The sequence below is a fragment of the Leptonychotes weddellii genome, chromosome 4 (genome assembly GCF_054177405.1).
Source record: "Leptonychotes weddellii isolate Sample4059 chromosome 4, ASM5417740v2, whole genome shotgun sequence".
NCBI classification, from domain to species: domain Eukaryota; kingdom Metazoa; phylum Chordata; class Mammalia; order Carnivora; family Phocidae; genus Leptonychotes; species Leptonychotes weddellii.
The window spans coordinates 137967000-137977422 of record NC_138372.1 but is presented as its reverse complement, the minus strand read 5'-3'; positions in this window follow the sequence as shown (position 1 = coordinate 137977422).

The following is a 10423-nucleotide window of genomic DNA, read 5'->3' as shown; positions in this document are numbered from 1 at the left end:
TCTGGCCAATAATGTACCCAATCCCTCCACTTGATGTTTCCCAGCACGGACTCAGGATATGCAGTGTTAACTAACATTATGTGAATTTCCACATTATTGCTATCACCAACTTTAAGGATTCTCATTATAATCACAGTAAATAGAGATGAGTGGTCATTGTAATTAAAAGAGCAAATGATCCCCAAAATTTATAATTGCTTTCATATCACGATTGAAGTCTAGTTTTCACTCAGGTTGAGTCTAAAATGCATGTTCCTGATCAGCACAGAGTTCTTGTCTACCCCAGACTCCTTCCAACTTATAACTCCACTACCCTGACTATGTAGCTTCCCAAATTACCCTGCTGCTCAGCCATCACACCTGCAGAAGAGGAAAGATCATGAGGCAGGAGGTTGAGGGGCCAGGCCACTCATATTTCACTGGCCACAAGTCAGCCCCATGGCCACACCTAAGTGCCAGGGAAGCTGCGAGAGGCGACGGAGGCGTATGCCCAGGAAGAAGAATGAACAGGATAGGTGAAGTCCTAGCCAGTCTCTGCCACAATGAAAATGATGATAAAGTTAAAGGCACAGAGTTTTATAACCCAAGGAGGGATGGAAAATTCAATTAACTCTAATCACTTGGTGAGAAGATAGGCTACACCCCAAGGGGGACTCTAGAATTCCTTCTACCCAAATCATGCGTTAAAAAGTGAAAGAGGCTATGATAAAAATAAGATAAGGGTGAAATTTGAAAGACACTCTGGGGACACATAGACACATTCCTCCTCTGGGGACACAGCAGACAGAACCAATCCAACTATAAAAAGCAGCTCAGTGTGTTAACCCGTTGCTCAGGTAGAATTCTCCTGGAAAAATTCCCAGTTTCATATATCTTGCTGATAATCAGTATTGTAGTTCCCAAGAACTCCAGCCTGCCTGGAATCCCTCCCCACTCCTTTTGGCTGGTGACAGTGACTTTGCTTCTCTCGAGAAGATGCAGAAACAGTGTGCAGATGGCGAAGCCAGTCAAACTCATAGTATGATTACTCTTGTGTTAAGTTTAAGGAGTAAGTTTTGTGACCATTGTGATCGTCAGTTTGTGTTTGTTATTTAAAGGGTTTGAAATGTTTAAGAGAATTTGACAAATTAGCCTTGTAGTTTTATTTTCAAATGATAAATTGGTACTCGATTTGTGATCTTTTTCCACTTGAAAGTTGTGAAAATAATTGAATATGTTTGTGAAAAATGTTTGTGTGTTGAAGGGAACCCCAGTTTACCACACATATAAATTAGTTTTATTAGATTCATAAAAGTTAATTGAGATGTAGGAAGATTTTTCTTGCTGGGTTTGTGGTTGCCCTCAGGCATATGAATTGTCTCAGAAAATCAAATATGTTAAGTTTGTAAGAGTAGTCGAAAATATTTCAGGAAATATAACATGGCCAATTGTTTGAGGAAACTTAATCTTTTTCATTTATAAGCTAATTGAATACTAAGCAACAAAAAGCAATTGTTTTTACATAAAAATTTCTATATTTACTAATAGAATAAATTGATAAATTTGGAGATTTTTTTTATAGACTAAGTTTGAAGACTTAAGGTAAGCTGAAATGTCCAACTTTAACAAATAATATTAATGAATTAGAGTAGATGTAAGTAGTTCATTTTGCTCACAAATCTCTCACAAATACTCAACTGGTAGGAGTAAGGAAGAGGAGAGAGAAAGAGTGGTAGGCATTTAATAAAATGAAGGACCAAAAACACTTAAACAAATTCATTTCTTTCAAAGTTTGGAAGGAGGCTAGAAATTGGTCCATGGTATCTTCAGCAAAAAAAAAAAAAAAAAAAAGCCAAAATATAATCTCTACATATCACAGTACCACAACTTGGAAATCAAAAAGGTATAATAGGTTGCTATATTATATACACATTAAATTTTAGCTACATGAGATTGGTTATGACAAAAGAAGTTAATTTTGTCTCAGTCCCTAAGGTATCCTAAAGATTATGGGAATTTTCAAGAGCAATGTCGCCTTACAGATTGACTCTAGTGAAGTCAGGCATGATTCTGCCCACGTGACCAGTGGACCTGAGCCTCCCTGCTGGCTGGTGCTGCCGTTTGCCCACAAAAGGGAGGTGGTTCAGCAGAGCCTCCATGGGGAGCACTAAAGAGGCCGAGGTGGGCGGAATGGGGAGGAAGCTGGGAGGGTCTAGAGAACTGAAGGCTGAGTTGTGTTGAGGTGCCTGTGGGGAGCCAGTGGGATTGACAGATAGAATAGGGGTCATTGTAGGAATTCTCCCCAGAGCAGAGCAAGAGAGAGCGGGGACATATCCGGCCCCCAGGAAATGGGTCTGACCAGCATTCCAGATGGGCACCAGGGCCTTGTGTCAACAGAGTAACTCTGGCAGCGAATAAGAGGACCAGGGAAGGTCTCGTGGCAGTGGCTACAACCGTGATGGAAATATCTGGCCACTTGGTGCTGAGACACAGAGCAGAACAGAGACTAAATATAACCAACACCCCCACCAGCCAAGGGGGCAGGAGAAGGGATAGGAGAGGCCTGTGGGGGAAGTGGGGGCTTTTATTTATTTATTTATTTTTAAAGAATTTATTTATTTATTTGAGAGAGAGAGAATGAGAGACAGAGAGCACGAGAGGGAAGAGGGTCGGAAGGAGAAGCAGACCCCCGGCCGAGCAGGGAGCCCGATGCGGGACTCGATCCCGGGACTCCAGGATCATGACCTGAGCCGAAGGCAGTCGCTTAACCGACTGAGCCACCCAGGCGCCCCGAAGTGGGGGCTTTTAAAGAACACATGGAATAGACACTTGGTGTCCCGCTGCCTTAACATCTGTACTACTAATTATCATCTTAACTGAGCCAGGTGAGGCAGGAAGGGAGCTGCATCCGTGAAGTTCTGGGGGGTGGGTGTGAGAGCGTGGTGCTGCGCAAAGCTGCAGGTGGATGGGGTGGGGAAGGAAGAGGCAAGAACTGGAGCTGCATTAGCCGCATCCTGGGTCTCGAACCTATACCTGACAGCAATGCCGCCTGAACTGTGACAACAAGCCATGTCTGCAGACAAGGCCAAATGCCTTCAGCACCCACAGGTGGCACCGGGAAGAATTTGTTGAACGAGTAAATGCTTAGAGGTAGTATCGTAGCAGTGGAAAAGTAGTGACAACATGACAATAAAATTCCAAAACCTTCCTGGATTAAGACAGGTGAAAACTGATTGGCAGAAGAGAGAGTCCAAACAGATTTAACCCAGTAAAGAAAGAAGTAGTGTTTATACGTAAAATGGGATATTACTCAGCCTTAGAAAGGAAAGCAATCCTGTCATATATGACAACATGGATGGACCTTGAGGACATTATGCTAAGTGAAATGAACCAGTCACAGAAGGACAAATACTGCATGATTCCACTTACATGAGATGTCTAACATAGTCATACAGAAAGAAGCAGAGAGTAGAATGGTTGCAAGTGCTGGGGGAAGGGGGAAAGGACAGTTTCTCTCCAACAGTTACAATAAAGTTGTAGTTATGCTAGATGAATAAGTTCTATAGATCTCTTGTGCAACATAGGGTCTAGAGTTAACAATCCTGTGTTGTACACTTCAAAGTTTGTTAGGAAGGTAGGTCTCGGGGCACCTGGTTGGCTCAGTCAGTTGAGCGTCCAACACTTGGCCCAGGCTCAGGTCTTGATCTCATCGTTGTGAGTTCAAGCCCCCACGCTGGGCTCTGCGCGGGGTGTGGAGCTTACTTAAAAAAATAAAAACAAAGAAAGAGGAGGGTAGATCTCATATTAAGTGTTCTTACCACAATTTAAGAAAGAGAAAGAATGGTTCATACTTAAATTTAAATTTTTTTTTCTAGTTGGTACATGGGTTTATCTCCTCATGTTAATAATGAATATAAGTTTACCATTTTTAAATATATTTTTAATCCATTTAAATACAGGTGTGTTACTTCTCTGGAATTCTTAACATTCCCATCGGAACCCCACTTCTGTTTTAACCAGAGTCCATTATATTACTTAGGTGAGCTGACTACTAATCATCTAGTGATAGCAACAAGATGCAGAAGTCATTGGGCCAAAGAGGAGAGCACAAAGCACTCTTCACATTTTCCCCAAAATACCAGGATGCAATAGCAGTATCCCAAAGGAGAATCTGGTTGAGTTTGTGCAGTGGGTATGGTTTGGGAGGATCCTGGGAGGCCAAGCCAAGGAGTTGTTTTAAGGTTTGGAGCATGGGAGAGCCCCGGGTCACATGTTAAGGACAGTCGCATGTTGTCCCCGATGCCCTCAGAGGATTCTTCAGGCAATGGTGGGCAAGGCAGACAGGAGAGGGGAGAGGTGCCCCTGGATGGGCTACGATGCCAAATGAATGAAGGGAGTTTGCTGTTGAAGCTCAGAGCCAAAGGAATGCCGTGTGGAAATGACAATGAAGCTGTATTTGTGTTGAGGGAGGATGGAGCTTCCTTATGGTGCGCGCTATTGGCTTACAATTCGCGAAATTTAACACTGTAATGATGAGTGTAATAATGACAGATATAATCCCAAATTTTGCGGGTTTTTTTTAACGACATTATGTCAGGGAGAGGCAGTGAAGCCCCAATATCCTTTCTTATCTCCCTCAGTAACAGAACCCCTGGTTTTTCAGCTGGGAATATGGATCCCTAGATAGCACACCTTATTTCCTAGCTCCCCTTCCTAGATGTCGCCCTGTTGCTAAGTTCTGACTAATGAGATGGGGACAGAAGTATCATGTGGAGTCTTCCAGGAATTTTCCCTTAAAAGACACCCAGTGTCTGCTCTTTGCCCTCTCTTTCCTTTGATCCTTCCTTCATCTTGCTGCTAAGACCCAGATGTGGTCAGGCTGGGCCATGAGGAGGCCCGCCATCCCTAGGGATGGCAGAGTGGGGAGCCAAAGGGGCCTGGGGACTTGAGGACTTCACAGAGCCGTCATACCTGCCAGGGCTGTCTAACTGATCTTCACATGAAACAGATACAATCTCACATTTTGCGTGAGTCTTTCTTTGGAGAGTTTTGCAGTCGAAGCTAATCCTTAGCAGTACAAAAAATAAAAATTCTGTTCTGCTCTTATTCATCTATTAAAAATATTTTAAAATTTCTCTCATTTATTTTTTTCTTCCCTACAGTTTGTCCCACATGTCACTGATAAATGTCCTCTTAAAGAGATTTCCAGCCTTCTCTTCCACCCCTCCCTCTGCTTGGCTTGAATGACCCCTGTTCTCCTGAAATGTTTATCTCCAACTTTGCCTGTCACCGTCCTCTGTATTGTTTGAGGCCCATCTCAGATATCACCTTTCCCAAGCAGATTTTCCTCCTTTCCTTCAACAGGATGGGATTCCTCTCTCTATGCTGCACTCATAGCGCTGTGTATCTCTCTCACCTGACAGTTATACTCTGTGATGCCTTTTCATTATTCTGTCCCTCTTTTATCCCCATCCTAGACAGCAAGTACTGTGAAAACAGAAACTAGGTTTATTCATCTGGGCAATCTCTATTGCCCTTAGCATAACTCTTGCGTAGGGCAGATGCTTGATAGTTATTTGTGGAACTGAATGGCCAAGGCTTCTTGGCACAGAGAGAAACCAATACAATTCATTGCTGATCCATTTGCTTTAGATTTTATTGTTCAGTCTCTCCTATCTTCTAGTTCTTCTTGAAACAGAGCCCTTTGCAGTGGGGAGAATAATTAGATACAGTCTTGCATAATTAGTTGTCATCACCTAATAAATTGTAGCCCCTTGATATCAAGAACCTTGTCACCTCCCCACCCTGCCTAATAGTTCTGAGCTCAGTGTCACACTCACTGAATTATTTTAAAATATTTGTTGAAGTAATGAATAAATGAAGTCAAGTTACTTCTTCCTTGACATTGATCACATTTTCTTTTCCCCAACCTCGTTTTCTCTTTTCCATTTTCAGGGCCTGCCACTCGCTCTGACATTCCTAGCTTTCTTCTCAGTTGCCCAAATGTTATTCTTCAGGGATCATTCCCAGCTCTTCCCAGAGCTCCCAGACATCCACTAACCAAAGAGAGGAAATAATATAGCCTCTCTTTGGTCTCCATATAATGAAAAGATGGTGTAGTACCAAAGGGCTCAAAGTGGCAAAATTTTTTAAAGGGCATGATCATAGCTTAGACAAGTTTTAAGAGAGAAACATGGATATGTTTAAATCAAAAACTGCTATGAGGCCAACAAGTATGATGCTATGTGGTCAACACTCCAAGATAAATAATGTTTTTATAGCCAATCAAGATCTGTTCTTGTTTGGTTTTGTATGAATACATCCTACCACTTTCCAAATTGGAATTAAAGTAGATTGAGATCTGTTCATTTTCTGATTTGAGGCTTGCAGGGTATCCCCAGGGAACATGGGGTTGGGAATTATGCCCAGGACAGCACCATCAACAGAAAGGTCTATCGCGAATAGATTCCCTATGGGTACTGCCAAGTAGAAGGATTTCTTTTCTAAAGGCCACACTGTTTTCTAACATAGCTTTCTTCATCTACTCTCCCTGGGATCTCTCTTGGGTGGTGTCCTCTCTGATTAACACATACTCAGTGGGTAAGCATCCCCAGAAGCACATAATCTCATTACTTAAACTACTTCTTACAGTTTAAATTTTATAGCCGATACTAGATTGACTTTTTAATCCCATTCTTCCAGATCAACCAAGAGTCCTTTGCCGCATGGATTCCGTCACTGAGGATATTATGGTCCTACTATCTGGGTGTGTGGGTTAAGCCCACACATTCAGGCCAGACTACACTCTATATTACCTTGGGAATTTTAAGTGGTGGTCCTTCCCTAGTATCCTGCTCACATAAATTTCCCAAAACTCACTTGCCCCTTTTGTGAACACAGGCCTCCAGTCAGCAGCTTTAATCTATGCTTCCTCTTCTGTTTAGACAGGTCCTAAGGGGCACTACCTGCAGTCATTCAACCTGCATGGAATCACAGTGCTATCAGCTCTCCTCATTTCCAAAGATCTATTTAGTTTAACAGATCTTTATTGACAGACTATCTCATGCCAAGCTTTATGCTAGGCTGTGGGGATATGAAGATTAAGGCATGGTTCCTGCTCTGCAGAGGAGGGGCTTATAGCTTCCCCCTTTCCTTTTCATATGTTTTACACTCCTCCAGCCATCAGCCCACAGGAATAGAACATTTTCTGGGAATTGCCACAGTTTTCAGGGATGGGAGCTATGCCTCATGGCCCTACTAGTCAAGCAGGCAAAAGACATTCGGATGAATGTCCATCAGGGGAGAGAACATATTTCTCTCATTCCCTCTTTCCTTACTCTAACAATCTTGTGTCAGAAATGGCCTAATCTGACTTTTCCTGTAGACTGTAGGATAGATCTGGGAGAGAGGGACTCTTGTTGTTTTGACACAAAATGAAACTTGGATCTGGGGCAGTTGAACGACTTACTGGTTCACACCTATTATTATCCTAACAGGATTCTCTAGGTATCTTGCATGAAAATCTGGTAAGTAAAGAAAGTCCAACATCAGGAATAAAGAGTTGAGGGATAAAGTATACCAGCTGTCCCAAGGAAATCTAGGAAGGGAGGATGGGAAGGAAACTATGAAAATACAAATCTATGAAAGGTTGTATTTCCTTTGCTTTAATTCCTCCCCTCTCCCCTCCCATGGTGGGCTTTGCTCCTTATCTTTGACCTGGAGGAAGTGTCTGTAACTCTTCTCTGGAGAGGGGGAATTCACCCAGGAGTCTGTGTTACTGTTTCTCTAGCCAGGCCATCTCCACATGAGGTCCACCTGCCCCTGGAGGCTCTCACTGAAGGGATCATCTTTCTGGTTAATCTTCTGCCATTAGCACCCACTAGGTCATACATCTTCCTGTTAACCCAAATTTTAGACTTTATTATTAAAATGTGTCTCTTCTTTCTGATTTTGAGTTATGTTACAAAACCTTCTTCTATGAACTTAACCTTGAATGGCACCGTGACTGATCCCTTCTTCCTGGCCTCCCCCCATCAACTACATAAGCGTGTGGGTGGGGGTGGGAGCATCCAGGACAGGCCCCTCAAATGAAAACTGACAGGAAAGTGTGAAAGTCAGGAAAAATTACTCCTGGAGATTTTTGAGATTTCTTGAAGTTTTTTTACCTCCCCAGTGTGTGTGTGTGTGTGTGTGTGTGTGTGTGTGAGACTGTATTTCCACTGAGCGGTAAAAACCCTTAAAAACTCATGGTAGATTGTGTACTTGTCTCAGGAACAGTAGGGGCTGAAACAGGTGGGATGCAGAGCTTCTGTGCTACCTCAAAATCAGTCTAGGCCAAGAGAGGGCTAAGGTGAAGAGTCACTGGGAGGCTGGAAAGAAGAAGTAAGCAGGAGAAATCCTTAGGACTTGTGTCATCAGTAAGAATGGAAGGGCTGAGAAAGGACCCTGCCTGGGACTGAGAAGTGGGGGTTTTCACCTGAAGAAAGGCCCAGCTCCCCAGTACTTCTGTGGCTTGGTAGCTGGTCTTTGACATTTCTGTACATTTGTAGAGGAAATGAATGAGTCCAGGCACTCTAAACAAAGACTTTGGGGCTTTTTCCTGGGAGTGCCATTCTCTTTCATGCCAGAAGTCCAAGATTCAAGTCCTGGCTCCTGAGACTGCTGGCTGTGTGATCATGAATCCGTCTCTTGGTTCTTGGTTTCTTCCTCTGTGAGAGGGATAATAATTCTACCTGCCTACCCCCTCAGTCACCAGATATCTGACACACACCATTATACTCCAGGTACCAAGCTAGATGCAGGGAGCCAGTGAGTGAGACAAATGTGGTCCCTGCTCTCCTGTAACTTACATTCTACTTTGCAATTGGTTGTGAACAAGTAACTACAGGTGTGAGGGTGTCACAGTGGAAAAGCACCTGGACTTACGGGCACATTCACCAGGGTACCTAACCTAGACCGGAAGGTCAGAGAAGGCTTCCTTGGTCAAGCCACACCTGAGCTGAGCTGCAAAGGATGAGTAGAAGTTAGACCAATGGTGTGGGAAAGTGAGAGCTGGTCATGATAAAGGAACAGCAGGGGAAAGACTGAGGAGGGAAGAAGGTGGCATGTTGAACAACAACAAAAAAAGGATAGAGTGACAGGGAGTGCAAAGCCACATGGGGAAGATGGAACAGACTTTGCTCAGCCTCGCAGGCTGCAGCAGATTAATTCTAAGGGAGACAAAATGAATAATAAAGTGTTAACATATCTCGGGCCAGATGCCATGGTCATCACTTTCCATGCATCATCCCATTTATTTCTCCCAATAGCCCCAAGGTCACATGATTATTAAATAGGGGGGCCAGAACCCAAACTCGGGCAGCCTGCCCCAGCCCCCTCATGCTATAAACGTGCCTTATATAAAAATTCTGTGCAGACTCGGAGGCAGCCTGCCATTGTCACATATGGACACTTAAGACCCAGAAGGAATCATTTCTCCCCAGATCTCTTTTGGAGATTTCTATTTTTGTAGGAGGTGTTTCCCAAGGCCACTGAGAATGTGAAAAATGAAATCAGCTTCTTTTTAAGGAAATTCATGAGGAACAAATGACTCTTGGTCAGGCTGTTCCTCTCCCTGGTCAACATCCTGGCAGGAAACTTCCAATGCTGCCCGCAACAAACACAAGAGACTTGAAAAGGAAGGAGTGTTTTTCCCTTGCCTATCATTTGGTTTCCTGTTTTGCTTTCCATAATTTGCATAGATACTTTGTAGATGCTTTGAGGAAAAGTGTGGTTTTTTAAATCTTTTCCGTGAGACAAGATTTATATCAGTGAGTGATCAGCCCCAGGACTTGCGCAGGATTGGCTTGAGTCGCCTGGATATAAACTCTGCTGCCTCCTCTCTGGAGCCCGTTCTGTGCCCTTTCTCCCACTCACCTAGAAATAGCCACCCCTTCCTTTGTACTCTCACTCTGGCCCCACATTCTTCGGTGGCACTTTGGCAAACTTATTTGCTTATATGTCCGTTCCTCTACTAGACCGTCAGCTCCTTGGAGGCAGGAACTGTCTGACTCATCTGTCCATCCCCATGCTTACTCACATGGTGTCTGGTACATGCTGGCCACTCAGCAGAGGTTTATAGACTGAATGAGCGAACAATGATATCAGCATCAACTGAGTACCTACTTAGTGGTAAGCGCTCTGTCAGTGGCTTGTATGCATCATCTCATTACATTCTTAGAAGCCTGATAGGCGGGCGCCTGGGTGGCTCAGTTGGTTAAGCGACTGCCTTCGGCTCAGGTCATGAACCTGGAGTCCCTGGATCGAGTCCCTGGATCGAGTCCCGCATCGGGCTCCCTGCTCGGCAGGGAGTCTGCTTCTCCCTCTGACCCTCCCCCCTCTCGTGTGCTCTCTCTCATTCTCTCTCTCTCAAATAAATAAATAAAATCTTTAAAAAAAAAAAAAA